Here is a 15,618-nt window from a genome sequence, read left to right as displayed (position 1 = left end):
GAAACCAGGCAAACGATTCTATGGTTCCCTTGAGGAAGTAGGAAGGGGCAGTGATTGGGAGGGGGCATGAGGAAGGCTTTTGAGGTGCTGCTAACATCTATTTCTTGACCTGGGTGGTAGCTACGTGGATGTGTTTATTTTACAATAATTCATTGATCTGTGCATGCTTCCATGTGTATTATACATCAATTTTAAACGTAACAGATAAAAGACCTGGGAGATGTATTGAATTAAAAGCTCAATGTATAGCTCCTGATTTTGAATGAAAGAGTTTGAATGTTTTGCCAGGATTATAACTGCTGTTGATTTGCAGTAATCTTTATTATAGTTAAGTAGTTTCCTTTGATCGCTTATTTCATAAGTTTTATTAGAATGGCTGTTGAATAGGCTGTAACACCTACTGCTGCAGGGATGTGGTGTAAAGGGTATTTCATGTGTTGCTATTAAAATATAAAGTGTGACAGGCTTTTTGGAAAGCAACCTGGTAACAGCTATTATGTAAAAAATATTTATATCCTTGACCCAGCAGTCTCAGTGGTGGGAATCTAGTCTACTGAAATAAAAACACTCGTTTCAATAAAACTGTTGAAGTAAAAACATCATGAAACATATTCAAGGATATTAGAGCAGCATCTTAAGTGGCAACACACACACACATACACATAACACACCGGGGGTGCTAAAAATATGTATACATATGACTTGTATTCATCTGTTGTTATTGGTATATATTATTACAATTTTAGTACAGTTTTTTCCTTTCTTAAGATGTGTATACATTTTTTTGGCACCCTCTGTATTGTAAATACTATGCATGCCCATCAATCGGGGAATGGTTGCACGAATTATAATCCATCCACATTTTGGAACACGCATTAAACAGAACGAGTTTATACTCTACCATGTGATTTAAAGGGATTTTACACAAGACATTGTATTAAGTAAAAGAGGCAAAAATGTAGTCAGTTTTTAAATGACAGAAAAGCTATACTGAATATGCATGCATTTGTTATTCGTCTATATATGATGCCTCATGTATGAGCACGTTGAAAAATGTCAACAACTCCGTTATAAAATGATTACTGGAGGCATAAGAGCTGAGGGATGACAGAGGAGAAGGGGGAAGAACCAAAGGATTTTTTGAAAGCTCAGTTGAGCCAATCTCCTATCGCAGGTGAAAAATCAAATGCAGTCCCAGGGACACTTAAAAGATTGTACTGTGTCCAAATCAAGGGAAGTAACAATCAGTGTACTGGGTCCGATTCAGATCAAACCGAGCATATTGTATCCATTTCTGGACACCACACTAAAAACAAATTTTGTTTTTGTTTTCCCCCAAAAAAGAAATAAACTGTTTTTCTTGTTATCAGAGGGATGGTTAAGAATCAGGTGAGTCTGGGTCCCAGTTTCTTTCTTTTTTTTTTTTTTCAAGGAGGGCACAGCTCAAGTGGCCCATGTGGGGATCGAACTGGCAACCTTGGTGATATCAGCACCATGCTCTAACCAACTGAGCTAACAGGCCGCCCCTTCAATTTCTTTTTAGGCACTTACTTAGCTGTGTGCCTTTGACAAATTATTTAATTCCTCTATGCCCTTGTTTATTTATCTGTACAAAGGGCTAATTACAGTTCCTGTCGCTCGGGGTTATTGTAGGATAATTATATATGCATGCCAGGACTGGCATCTGGAATAAACTCAAAATAATTAATGTGGTCACTATTATTAAATATACATTGTGAAAATTAGAATTTACATATAGGAAAGAAAATAAAAAAAACATAACCATAATCTTCCTTTCAGAGTTAACTACTGTTGACTTTAGGATGTTTATGCGTTTACTCAAGGTGATCTGAAAACTTACAGACCTGGTGAAAGCTTAGTTGGGACAAATTAGCAGCCACCAAATGTGTGAAGGGTTGTCCTGTGGGAGAGGGGTAGACATATTCTGAGGCTCCAAAAAGAAACACAGCAAGAGGCAAGGGTTATGACGAGAGCTGTCCTGCACCAAAACGGACCCAGTCTTGGCTGGCGACCATTTGTCAAAAAAGTTATGGAAGAAATGCCTGCGTTGGATGACAAGTCAAGCCAAACGGCTTCTAAAACTTTCTAACATTTTATGATCAAGAAATATTTGCTGAGCATATATATGTATTAGACTCACAGTCCTCATAAGACAATTTGTGTGGCTCTTACTATTAAATACTCGGTGGGAAGGACAGTTCATAGGTCAGGTAGAGGATCTGTCCCTCATACAAAACTGAGGACATGCAATTCCACCAATCAATCCCATTCGATAAAGAGAAAGAAATAAAAAAGAGGGGTGGGCCTGGAAAGAGTTTACATCTTATCTTCAAGTACTTTTTTCTGCTTTAATAGGCATGGTCTTTTCCTGGGAAAAGTTCCTGATCTGGAAAAAATTCATAGTAATTACTCAAGGGAAAGGAAAAAAACAAACAAACAAAAAATACATGAATGTGGTTGGAAAAAATCTAAGAACGTGGTGTTGGTGGGAGAAAACACTGAAGTTCTGCGTAAGACCCACCCAAATGCTTTTGATGTTTGACCAATTATTATCTTATTATTCTTCCTGCTATAGATGCAGCTGCAATTTATGTAGCAGGATGTTTAAAAAGATTAAAGAGAAGCTGTAGGAGGGTTCTGAGGTGATAAGAGTCCCTAAAAGATGTATTTATGAACGTTTAGAATATAAGTTCCTGTACAGTCTTAGAATAAATCATCCATTTGTTTTTCTTTTTTCTTAAAGAAACAGGTAAAATTTGTATTTCAATATGACTGCTTCCTGCCTACAAGTGATATAGAGATAACAGAGCAAAGCTAGGAAACAAATAGAGCAAAGAGAGGTTGGTGGTTCACTCTGTGATCCATGCTAGTTTTTAATCAACTTTGACTTTGGGGTCCAAAATATTTTATCCGTATAGTCAATAGTTTGGAATTTATAATATTTGGATTAAGCACGCTCATCAGAAAATGGATTATTCTATTGTTCAAGCGGAGAGTTGTATGGAATTTGTGACTGCAATGACTCAATGTAAAGAAACAAATAATTTTTGGTAGAGGAGTTCCTGGAATTGAAGTTAAGATGGGTTGAAGTGACTTAGGGTTAGAAGAGGGTTGTAGAGGTGCCTCAAACATAAGCAATGACTCACTGGTATTCAAGACATTCTGCCATGTGGGCTGCTTCCCTGATGTTACATCATAAATTTGCACTCAGTACCCAATGAAAGGGTTCTGAGGCATGTCCTCAGAACTTCTGATGTTAGTCATGAATAAGCTGCCTGTTAATTTCAATTTTCTCCTAGCAACCTAAGCCAATGCCTAGTGTGCTCTCTCTCTCTCTCTCTCTCATTTACCATTCTTTTTCTGAAATTTTTTTCTGACAGTGTTGTAAGCATGATTCCCTTTTCCCCTAACTACTTCCGTAGGTGTTTCCTAAAAACAAGGACATTCTCTTTTTATCAAAAACTTTTATTTATTTTAAGTGTTTTTCCAGGACCCATCAGCTCCAAGTCAAGCAGTCGTTTCAATCTAGTTGTGGAGGGTGCAGCCCATGTGGGGTGGCCCATGTGGGGATCCAACCAGCAACCTTGTTAAGAGCACCGTGCTCTAACCAACTGAGCTAACCTGCTGACACAAGGACATTCTCTTTCATAATCACAGCACAAGTATGAAAATTAAGAAGTCACCACTGTTCAATAATATCTAATCTACAGACCTCATTCAAATTTTGTTGGATGTTTCCAATAATGTCCATTAAAGTAAAATTCTAGATCATGCCTTGTATTCAGTTATCAAATATCGTTATTTTAGTCTCATTAATCTGGAATCGATTTTCCTTACCACCAATCTTTTGATTTAGAAGAGCTGCTTTAAGAGCCTGATGGCTCACAGCGATTTTATGGAAACTACTCTTTTGGGTTTGACATGTCCTTTATTTCAGCTCCTTTTCCCTAGGATTCCAACACGAATCTGGTCCATGCCCAGAATCACTCTCTTCTTCCAACCCTGTCTTGTGGGCCTCTCTTCCATTAGGATGAGCTTTCTTAATCCTTCACATACATGGAACCAGGTCCTCCAGACACATCCCATACCAGACTGTCAGCTTAAATTCTCAAAATGCCCCCACCCCATCACATTTGTTATTCTCTTAAATTTTCTGCATTAATGGTTTCATTCAGAAACTCTCTTGAAGACAGAAGACTAGACCACAGAAGCAGCACAGAAATAAAAGGACTGCAATCCAACCCCGAGGATTTCATCCAAGGAAAAGAACTCCCTCAAGATTTTCCTGGCTGGTGGAGACAGAAGAAGCCCGGAGAGCCTTTGGCGTGAAGACTGCGGGGGCCACATTTGATCACAATGGATACTATTGTCCTGCAAGCCTCTTGGAAAACCATCATCAGGGTGTGGATGTTGTTTTTCCAACAGGATAACAGACACCTAATCTATTTCTCCCTGATGCCTTGAAGGAAGACTGGCCAGGTTAGCAAAGTACTCTGGCTACGAGCCTCAAGGGTATTAACTGATTTGTGCATAGAATAAGCCCAAGAGTTAATGACCTTGAGGTCATTCATTATACCTTTCCCTTTCTACTGAGCTAGCTAGTCACAGGCTGGTTACAGCTGAGCATTTTATTAAGTTGATATTTTAACAACATGTAATTATTTGGGCTGAGATAAAAATCTCCTGATTACATGAAAGATGAACATGCAAGACCGGTGATTCTGAATTAAAGCCAGTGTTAAATCTGCAGCATGACGGATCTTAACAGCAGGCTCTCTACTGCGGTGACTGACGGGGTTTCCTCTCCCACAACGGAGGCCTCCTGAGGGCAGGGAGCTTTGCTCTGGTCACTGCTCTATTCCCAGCATGCGAGTGCCCGACTCATACCGTGTCTCCCCGAAAATAAGACCTGGCCAGACCATCAGCTTGAATGCATCTTTTGGAGCAAACATTAATATAAGACCCGGTCTCATATTATAGTATAGTGTATAAGACCGGGTCTTATATTATATTAAAATAAGACCGGGCATTATATTAATGTTTGATCCAAAAGACACAATAGAGCTGATGGTCCAGCTAGGTCTTATTTTTGGGGAAGCATGGTAGCAGGAGCTCAATAAATATCTGCTGAACAAATGAAAATGTCTGGTGGCGTAACAGGAGGAAATTAAAACTTACTAAATAAAATCCTGAAGGAATCATTGCCTAATTACCAGTATTCCACAGTATCAGTGACAGTTCTAAGGATGAACAACGCCGACTGGTACGAATGTGGCCTGAAGAATCAAACCTCCCCTCCACCTCCAGTAGTTCAAAGGTGGAGGGAGAGGGTTAAGTCTTGCCAAGAACTTACCTAGATCCTTAAAGGAACATTTAAAAACTTCATGTGTCTGGGAATAGCTAAGTGAGTGAACTATTATAACTTTAAGATCCAAGGGGCAAAGTTTAAAGGTACAAGGGGAGGAAAGGAGGTATGTTCACATATTACACAGGGTACAGTAGTCTCCCCTTATTCACAGGGGATACATTCAAAGACCCCCACTGGGTGACTGAAACCACAGACAGTACTGAACCATATATATGCTATGTTTTTTTCCTATACATATACACCTATGATAAAAATTTAATACATAAACTAGGCACAGTAGAAGGTTAACAATAACTACTAATAAAATAGAACAATTATAACAATATACTGTAATAAAAGTTATGTGAATCTGCTCTCTCACTGATCTGGTAACTGACATGGCTATTAAGTGACCAATGGGCAGGCAGTGGACACAGCATAAATACGCTGGACAAAGGGATAGTTTCATGTCCTGGGTGGGACAGAACAGGACGGCGCAAGATTTCATCACTCAGAACGATGCACAGCTTATAACTTATGAATTGTTCACTTCTGGAATTTTCCATTTAATATTTTCAGACCTCGTTTCACCGTGGGTAAGTGAAGCAGAACCACAGACAAGGGGGGGACTACTGTAATTAGGAAAATGTGGATCTTGCTCCTTATGAGTTTAGGTACGAGGATCTCAAACTGAAATGCTTTCAGAGGGCAGGCCAGCACTATGAAGCATTCAGACGTAATATAATAGGGAGGAGTAGAGACTGGAGGGAAATGGGAAACACACACCTCTTCTAAAGATGTTACAAATCATTTAAAGACAGCAACAACAACAAAACACCGTGACAGTCAGGCATGTCGATTGGATGAATGCACTTTATAGGCAGTTTGAGAGCGTTAGTTTAGATTTCATATTATCTGTCATTTAACAGTTGCCCTTGAAAGCTGTGTATGTGCATCGGTGTCACTGTGCTCCAGCTGTTATTGGCTGGATAATTTTAAGGAAGAAGAGGAATATCTGCTCTTCACAGCGGTGAGACTTAAAACAGGGACCACACTCGGAGGGCCCATGGGTGCCCTGGACTGGTCTGTGGGAGCTGCTTGAAGCATCTGGGTTTTCTTCACTGAATAACTCAGACTGAGAGAAATGAACTGCTGAAAGCAGCAAGAAGGCCAGCTCGGTGACTCAGGTGGTTGGAGCGCTGAGCTCCTAATGCCAAGGTTGCCAGTTCGATTCCCACATGGGCCAGTGAGCTAAGTTGTAAACAACAGCTCTCCCTGGAGCTGGGCTGCTGTGAGCAACCAGAGGTCGGCATGAGTGGCCGGCAGCCAGTGTGAACTGCCGTGTGCTGCTGTGGGCTCCCCTGTGTTGCCATGAGCAGCCGACCTACGACAGGCGACTGAATGCCTTAGCCGGGGGGACGGGAGGACGGAAGGCTCATAATAATACCAGCATGGGCCAGGGAGCTGTGTTGTACACAACTAGACTGAGAAACAACGGCTTGAACCGGAGTCAGGGGCGGGGAGGCGGAAGAAGTGGGGGGAAAAAAAGCAGCAAGAAAGCGTTCCTGGAATGAGACCAACTCCACGGTAACGACGAGAACTTCCCAAAGGCAGGTGCACAGCCCCGCAGCAGAGGTTAGAAAATGGCAGGACTCTCAGACCTGAGGGTAGGGTAGAAAGATTACAGATTAGGTTATCTACAAAGCAATTTCCTGGGAAGAGTGTCATGTCCTTAGCTTTCCTCAGACCATTAAAAAGGCCATTTAGCAAGACTACCATTGATACACTAAAACTAGGATGTACAAAAAATACATAACTTGATCAATTAGTATCACTAATCTCATTTTGTTCTCCAATCCCTGACTTCCTCTTATGGTTGCAGAGGTGATAGGGCACTTAATTTTGCTGGCCTCCCTCCTGAAGTCTTTCGTGAGTTCACCAGGCTGAAAGCAGTGTGACATGAGAAAGTTTACAGTGGAATATGGACTTTACCCTTGAATAGCAGGTCTACTGGCCTTGAGTCTAAATTTCTAATTAAGGGCAAGTATTGATGGACATCCAGGGAGGCAGCTTCCATAGAGCTCCTACCTATCAAATGCACTATGAGTTGTGTGATTACAGCAGATTTCAAGTCCAGTTTAATTATTTTCCCCCTTCCTACACTGTGATTCCCTCAAGTTACTCCAACTATTCGCTAAGTCCAAGAGACATACACCAACCACCTTGTGTGGTGGGAATGTGGAGATTAGGGATGAACGGGTAGAGACGTGTGCCCTACTTCCATGTACTCCTGTGCTACACTCATCGCAGGGAACAACATCCTGCAAGAGAACTGTGTCCAGGAGCTCCAGACACAGCTAATTGAGGGTGACCCATGATGGAGGAAATGGCTGGTGAAGAAGCACATGACGCATTGGACACCTGGGAAAAGCATATAATTTCCAATGAGGAGGGGGACAACTCGTAAGGGACATAAACTAATGCCCCTTCTCCTTTCTCCACTTCTACTAAAGTAAGGAGGTCAGGATAACTCTAGGATTGATTGTGGTAAGCCGTTCTTTTGGTGTCCATTAAAGTCATGCAGAGGTTATGGCTTGTTATTACATTGCTGAGATGTCGGAGGGTGTAGAGGACGACTGTCCATTCTTCAATAGCCTTCCCTCAGCCTAAAACAGCTTTGCACATCATTACTGGTTTTTTTTTTTGTTTGTTTGTCTGTTTTATTTTTATTAGGGAAAGGTTACAGGACTTTTATTGGGGAACAGTGTGTTCTTCCAGGCCTTTTTTTTCCAAGTCAAGTTGTTGTCCTTTTAATCTTAGTTGTGGAGGGTGCAGCTCAGCTCCAGGTCCAGTTGCCATTGCTAGTTGCAGGGGGCACAGCCCACCATCCCTTGTGGGAGTCGAACTGGCAACCTTGTGGTTAAGAGGATGCGCTCCAACCAACTGAGCCATCCGGGAGCTCAGCGACAGCTCATCTTAAGGTGCCGTGTACCGTGTTCAATCTTAGTTACAGGGGGCGCTGCCCACCATCCCTTGCAGGACTCAAGGAATTGAACTGGCAACCTTGTGGTTGAGAGCCCACTGGCCCATGTGGGAATCGAACTGGCAGCCTTCAGGGTTAGGAGCATGGAGCTCTAACCACCTGAGCCACCGGGCTGGCCCCTGCACATCATTACTGTTAAACAGAGCTTATGAGGCTGTCTATAGCTAAAATAATCATATTTTACAAACTGAAAAATTTCTGAACGTCATGATCTGAGGAGTGAAGGACTTTTGAGATAAAATATGTAAAATCTGTACTTTCCTGGATAATTTAGGACATATGGGTTACCACAACTGAAGCACACAGGGAAACTCACAGACATGTAATGACCTTCATCCTCTTGCAGTAGTAATTCATTTGGCCTCTCCTAACTTAGGGGCTCATGAATAAAGGATTAAGTTCATTTTGCCATCTCAGAGTAAAGATTAAAAAGGGTTTAAATCAGGGGATGGGTCGGACTGGCTACCTTCTCTTTTTCAGTTCTGGGTGACTTTTTGGTAATTTATAGAAGGATGCACACACAGCCACGAGAGTGGGAAAGTTCCTGCTCCTTTCTTTGCTTTTGCTGTTCAATCATTAAATGACTTTTGGCCAAATGATTCAGGAGGTTGTTTGTCAAGTGAAGGCCAACCCTTCTGAAATTTGCTCCCAGCTTTTCCTAGACCTAGACCTAACTGCATAGAGTCTTCTAATTGACTCCTACTATCAAAGATCAATGTGTAAAATATTCTGAGAGGTGAACGAATCTGTGTCCATGTTCTCCCGTTAAGGAGACTAGCAAAGGAGAACTGAGACCTCCGCTTTAAGAGTGAAGGCCACTGTATGTCAACAACACTTTAATTAAAAAAAAAAAATGCTAAGGCTACTTAGAAAATATGAAAACTAAAGAAAATATTACGTGAATTTCGTTTGTATGGGATCTTCAATTTGTAGTATTAAAAAAATTAAAGCTAAAAGATAAAACATGAAGGCCATATTCTACTCGCTCATGTTTCTATTGTTTGGCCTAGTGAACTTTTACCCACAAAAGTCTTTCTTTGAACAGTCTGATCAAAAACAAGGTCTTTAAATTTTTTTTAGATTGTTTACTTACAGCCAATCCTTTAGACAGGAGGCCAACTCCCGGTGGTTTCAAATAGGTGAACTCTGGACTGAAGCGATTTTTCAGAATTCCGCAACTTTCAAACAAACCCGTGAACGATGCCAGTATGCTTGACTTTGTCTGCTCTTCTCAAGTTATTTCCTCTCCCAGGAAACACCTCAGGGGTGGACTATGGATTTATGAGAACGATGTTAGTGGGTCATCTTTGTCCGGTCTGAAGTGAGGAGTGCAGCTGACTACGCCGTGACCCACAGATTGGGGCTGCAGTGGTTAGCTCTGCGACGGGAGAAGAGAAGGGTAGAAAAGTCAACAGAGCCATAGGAAATGTGACTCCATGTCCCTTTATTCATTTAGAGCCTTCTTCTTGTGAACATTTACCTACTGCTTGTTCAGTATAGGATCAAGGGTCAAGTTATAAGGGAAAAACAATTACTGTCTTCAAAGCCTCCTTCTTGTATTTTAGGAATGACCTGTTCCTGGGCTTCCCTGAGAAAACAAAGTTCAGATGCCCATTTTGTCCAAGGAATGCTTCAGTATCTTGAGGAACCATAACAATAGGACTTTTTTGGACAAAATGGGTAGTAGAACAAAGAGGAGACCATTGTAAAATTATGTCTGAAAATGATTATCTTAACTTCAAACTGCTGGTAACGCTGGCAAATCAATTGATTGATTTTTGTAAGGCTGCACTTACAGTTAGGAAATGTTTCCAGAACTCCCGAGCAGTGGGAACACAGTCCAGGGACTAGATATAAATGAGTAAACAGCTATCAGAAAGTACATGCACTTTGTTCCTTCGGACATTTAAGTGCCTTCACATAGTCACTCATCTGTGTATAAAATAAAGGCATTAAGTATACAGACCAGAGGTACTGAGAGCAGACAGCAGAGTCTGCTCAGATGACCTCGAAGACAAAGCAACTGGCCAGAGCTATGGAGCCCAGACAATAGCTCTGCTGGTTATTAACAACAATGATAAAATACCATTGATTGAGTGCTTATTATGGTCTACTAGGCTCTACTCCATGTAGTAAGTATAACTATTGTCCCCAATTTACAGTTGAGGAAACAAAGGCATAGACTGAGTAACCTTACATGGTATAATTGAAGGAAACAAGTTCAAACCCACTTCTGTCAAAACTTTAAGTCTCAACTACTTCGCTTTATTGCCCTTTCTTCCAGTTTTTTGCTGATGTATTTTTTAAAAAAGACAAATCTATAATTCATATTGCCTGAAAAAGAGCATAGGAAACTATGTAATATGTTTTAGGACATTTTAAATCTAATATACATAATTTTTTTTGGTATCTAAAAAACTTCAAACATCTAGAAATTTCACTTATATGTAAAAGGCAAGACCTTCATCTATTCACGTGTTGGTTCAATGAAGGTTTGACTGCATATCTTTTATGTTTGTCTCAACCGTGCCTTACACGACCCATTTTATTCAAAACTCGCTCAGCCCGGGGATGATCAACTCATCAGCATTTATTTACATGGGACTTTTCCCAGTTTCAGCGCCCTAAGCCCTGCACCCAAAAGACCTCTCAGTCCCAGAAAAATCAGCACAGTTGATCACTCTAGCTTCACAGCACATATAGGTGCTTTAAGGTTGCTTCTGAATGACAGTAGTGGTTATAAATAGGATCTGACAGGCTTGAGTCCTCTCTTGGGGAGAAAGACAACTTGTTCAGTTTCTGTTTCCGTGGGAGCACCTCAGGTGACGAGGAAAGTTTTCCCTGAAATCTCATCTCATTTTTAGTTTTCTATCACTATTACACAGCAGCTTTGCATTCTGCATTAAAATCTTTCTCAATGAACCTTCCACCCACTTTTTTCATCCTATCCCTTGCTACTATATGGAATGAACTGAATCCTTTCCCCATGTGGTTGCACATTAAATATTTAAAGAAATCAATCCTGCCCCACAATATTTTCATCTTCCAACATAGCTAACTTTTCACCATTTCTCATTTTCTTTTACTGTAATGATTACTCCCTTCTTGAATACAGTTCTGTTGAACCGTATCCGTTAAATTGTAGTTTCTAGAATTCTAATCAGCAGAGTAGAGTGGATGTGTCACCTCCTTTGTTCTACAATCTATGCTTCCTTTAATTCAGCTTAGTATCTTAGTACTTTCCTTGGCAGCATTAACTCAGAGTAAGATCCTATCTACTAACACTTCCAAGAATTTTTCTTGTGCTTCTGCTAGGCTATATTACTTATCCTGTACATGCAGTTACTCAGTTCTTTTTTTCTAGCATGAACTGAAGTGCAGGATCTTATATTTAACTCCGTTAAACTTAATATTCACCCCCCCCTTTTATAAATCCCCATTTGCAACATTTATTCACAGGTCTGCTGAGCATACTTTCATGTCAATGATAGAATTGTTAAAAGGAGAAGGCCTTCATTGATTATGAACAATCTTTCTTTGTTTATATGAATCTGATAATTAGTCTTTAGTTACAATAATTTAGCTCATATGTAGTTAACCTAATTCACTACTAATAATACATATTTCCTTACTTCATCCCATATAAGACCAAAGTGATAGGAATGTAAAATCAGAAATAGAAAAGGCTTTGTCACAATGAAGTATTTACCACTTTTGTCAAAACCATGGAATTGCTTTCTACACCATGTTTTTGTTATTCTCCACTTTATTTATTGGGGTTGGCACAAAATACATTTTGGTTACTATGAAAGATCAAATCTTCTCTTTAGGAACAAAAATTTGTCCTTGTTAAGGATGTTTAAAAAATACAGCACAGATTTCTCAGGTAAGTCCAAAAGAGGAGTTCCAAATAGGCTTAGGAGTAAGTATGCAGTCTTCCAAATTTATTCCTTTAAAGGGGAAGAGACATTATGAAAGTGCAAGTTTTGCCATGTTTGTTAAACCATCAGAGACAGTTTAAACTAGTAGTCAAATACGTTAGCTTTGGCCTGGTTCACACCCACCCGTTCTCCCGCTTGCCAGCTGTTTGACTGGGCAAATATATCAATGCACAGTGCCTGGCATCCAGTGAGAGCTCTAAAAATAAGAGGAACTACAATTTATTAAGTATCTTTTATGTTACCTACTATACAAAGTGCTCAACATGCTGTGTCCTCTCATCCCCAAGAATGCTATGAAGTGGACACTTGTTATCCCAAATCCCAGAGGAGACAACTGAGGGGCAGGAAGATTAGGCAATTTCCTGAAGTTGATAATTGAAGAAAGGATATATACCAAGTTTACCAGACCAGGATCCCAAAACACAATTCTATCCTGCCAGTCCCTGAATGCAGACAGAACCTCCCTAGGCCTGGTAACTTGAGAAGTCTGAGGAGGAAGGAGACAGACCACCAGCCAGTCAGGGAGTTTCCAGGGGCCCCAAAAGATTCTCACAGCATGGTCCTACCTTGGTGATTTCCCAGGGTCATCAGGTTCTGTCCTCAGCCCCATTGGCTTAGAAATCCAATCTCTGAACACACAGATATGGATTCATCTCCCACAGTCACCTCAAGCTCCCCCAGACTGGTACTGAAAAGCAGAGCATAGTGAAAATTATGAATAGAAATAGAAATAGAATGGCCACGGGCCAAAACATTCATGTCCTGTGACCAGCACTTGGGAATCAGATGGTAAGCAGCTTGCTTGCAGGCATGGAATGAGAAACAAGGGAGTCTGTTTTATGTCTTGAATGCTTGATAGGGGCAAACTCATCCAACTTCAAAGCAACAATGTACCTGCCTTCAGAGCCGAACAGGCCAGTACCACCTCTGACCTAAAAACACTTGGTTCAACACACCCGGTTTGCCTCTTAGATCCTTTTTCTCCCTAAGTTTTCAGGGCTCACCAGCCCTGACTCTGATATGTTCTTTCTTGAATTTAGGGTTTTTTTTTTTTTTTTTTCAGGTTACAGAATAGTTCTTTTTCACTAAGGTTTTTTTTTTGGTGTTTTTTTTAAACTAAATGTTTGAACTATAATCTGTTATGCATTGATTTTAAGATTTAAATCTAAAAGGGCAACTTGAATTCCAGATTCTTGGTTGGAAGACCTTCCCGAGGCCCCAAAGTACTGACAGCGCAATAGATCAGACCCTCTGGGAGCTGCCTTCTCCTTTCTGCTTCAGAATCAGAGACTGTTACCATCCCTTGTCACCCATCTACTGAAAATGAAAAGGTAAAACAATGTTTCTGCAGCTACTGAAAAGACAGCGTGCTTGCAGGAAGAGTTACATGGCTGTGCAGACCCCTGGCCGTACCAGCTCGGGGGCAGTGAGGCACATGGTGTGTAAAGCGATGTCTTTCATGGCTCTTTGCTGTGGGTCCAGTGGCTACACCAACAGCAGCACATCCTATTCTCACACAGAGCTTCCAGAATGCCTGGGAGTCTCCTGCTGATAACAGCATGGAATGCTTGGAACTAGTGAAAGGGAAGGTTGGAAGCCCTACCAGTTCGAGCCGCCAAGACTCCAAGGCGGGCAGCCGCCCTCAGAACCTTCAGGCCCAGGGTAACTGCAGGGCTTCAAGTTCAGGACTACAAGCTCACTGTCTGAATGTGCTATCTGACAACTGTGCAGGCAGACCACAGGGTAAGAAGGGTGTGAACAAACTCCTCTTCCGTCCTGTATCTTCAGGGGACAAGGAAAAGGAAGAGGGTCCCGACGGATCAGAAGTTTTTCAGCCGCCAAACTGAAAAGGCACAAGAACCGAAGGCCCTGCCTTCTGAGGCCTACAATTCCCAGTTCCTTTCCTCAGAACAGAAACAATCTCAGGTAGACCCAGGACTCCTGGTGTAGACACAGAACCCTGGGTAGACCTGGTCCTGTCCACAGCCTCTCCGTAAAGAGCTCCCTAGACGATGCTGGGAGAGAGGCGGGTAGGGCTGATCGGCGAAGTCAAGCGACTTACTGTCTCCCCTGAAGGCCAACGAGGGGACAAGGTCAAGTCCACTCTGACATATCATCTCTTACCTCACCCCACCAATCCCCAACATTCATCCATTAAAGTGAAGCTCCCACCAATGTTCATGGGTTAATGAGGGGGAAGATTCGGCCCCTTTAAGACTCCAGATTCTTGCAAGAAGTGTTTTCGTAACATTCCCCTCTGTGCACTCCCTTCTTGTCTTAAGTGGCCCTACCCATTGAGGTAGATTCCAGCTCTTTCTCCTGTATCTTTGGCTTGGCTCAAGCCTCGGACCCCTCCACTGCAGTGTATAAGCAGCGAGATGGCCAAAATAGGCAGTCAGGGAAGAGCCCAGGCATTCCTATCACATCTGCTCAGTCTCTCAGCCGTCCCCATGGCAGGGAAGCTCTCGAGTTTACAGGCTTGGGCCAGAGAGAGCGCCTCCCCTTCCTCACTCACCGTGAGACATGCAGCAATGTCTCTCAGAGGCTGGCTGCCGAGAGCTGCAAGTCAGAGGTGCTGCTGTGAATGTGGGTGGTCTCAGCGGCTCTGTTGTGGGTGCAATTCCTCTGGGTCAGTTAGAGCTGGGGTCTGAATGACCGTGACCCCAAAACGTCCCCTTACCCTTTCTGTTGCCATCATTGGCTCTCAGCAAGTTGCCTTTCATGATTGCCAGAGGTAACTCCTGTTATTGTTATTTTTAACACTTAGAGAGCTGGCACACAGCGTTGAAAGACCTCCACAAAGCCAGGCGACCGCTTCGGCCAAGTCTTGCTTGACTGGGTGATTCCAAAACGTTTGCTGAGCAGTGGCATGTGCAATGTACCACTTGACGCCATGGAGGGGAATGGAGACGAGTAAGAAAGCGGATTCTCTCCTCGAGCATGCAGCATTCTAAGGAAGACCCAGGAGCAAACGCAAGTCACTGTGTCATCAGATGGGGATGGAAAGGCAGGTCGCAGTTACACTCTCCACACCTGGGACAGGCGACAGGGCACTGTTGCCTGTCAGGCCACCAGGCAGATCCCAGACCCTCTCCTGGGGTAAAACTGATTCTGTTTTTGCCTAAGAAGCCAACACCAAGGTTAATAAAGCCAATGTAACATGCTAAGCACCACAAAAACTTCGTAATGCCCTATGTGCATATAACAGGAGCTCAGTGTGCTAGCACTTTTTTTTTTTTAAACGGACCTTTTAAATTAATAAAATG

The 15,618-nt window shown here is 42.0% G+C and overlaps 1 protein-coding gene across 1 annotated transcript in view; it reads right to left on the bottom strand.

Annotated features, from left to right (window-relative positions):
* Positions 1-3,470: 3,470 nt before the first annotated feature.
* Positions 3,471-15,618, bottom strand: part of LOC141568649 (uncharacterized) — a 34,700-nt gene continuing 22,552 nt past the window's right edge. The window contains exons 5-7 of the mRNA XM_074319091.1: positions 12,919-13,040; positions 9,505-9,789; positions 3,471-7,029 (exon numbers count right to left, since the gene is read on the bottom strand). The gene's annotated coding sequence lies outside the window, so the exon portion shown is untranslated. The remainder of the gene's footprint in view (positions 7,030-9,504; positions 9,790-12,918; positions 13,041-15,618) is intronic.

This window comes from Rhinolophus sinicus, linkage group LG14, assembly GCF_036562045.2.
Source record: "Rhinolophus sinicus isolate RSC01 linkage group LG14, ASM3656204v1, whole genome shotgun sequence".
Lineage (NCBI taxonomy): Eukaryota > Metazoa > Chordata > Mammalia > Chiroptera > Rhinolophidae > Rhinolophus > Rhinolophus sinicus.
The sequence above is the reverse complement of the archived record's forward strand: the minus strand, read 5'-3'. Positions and strand labels throughout refer to the sequence as shown.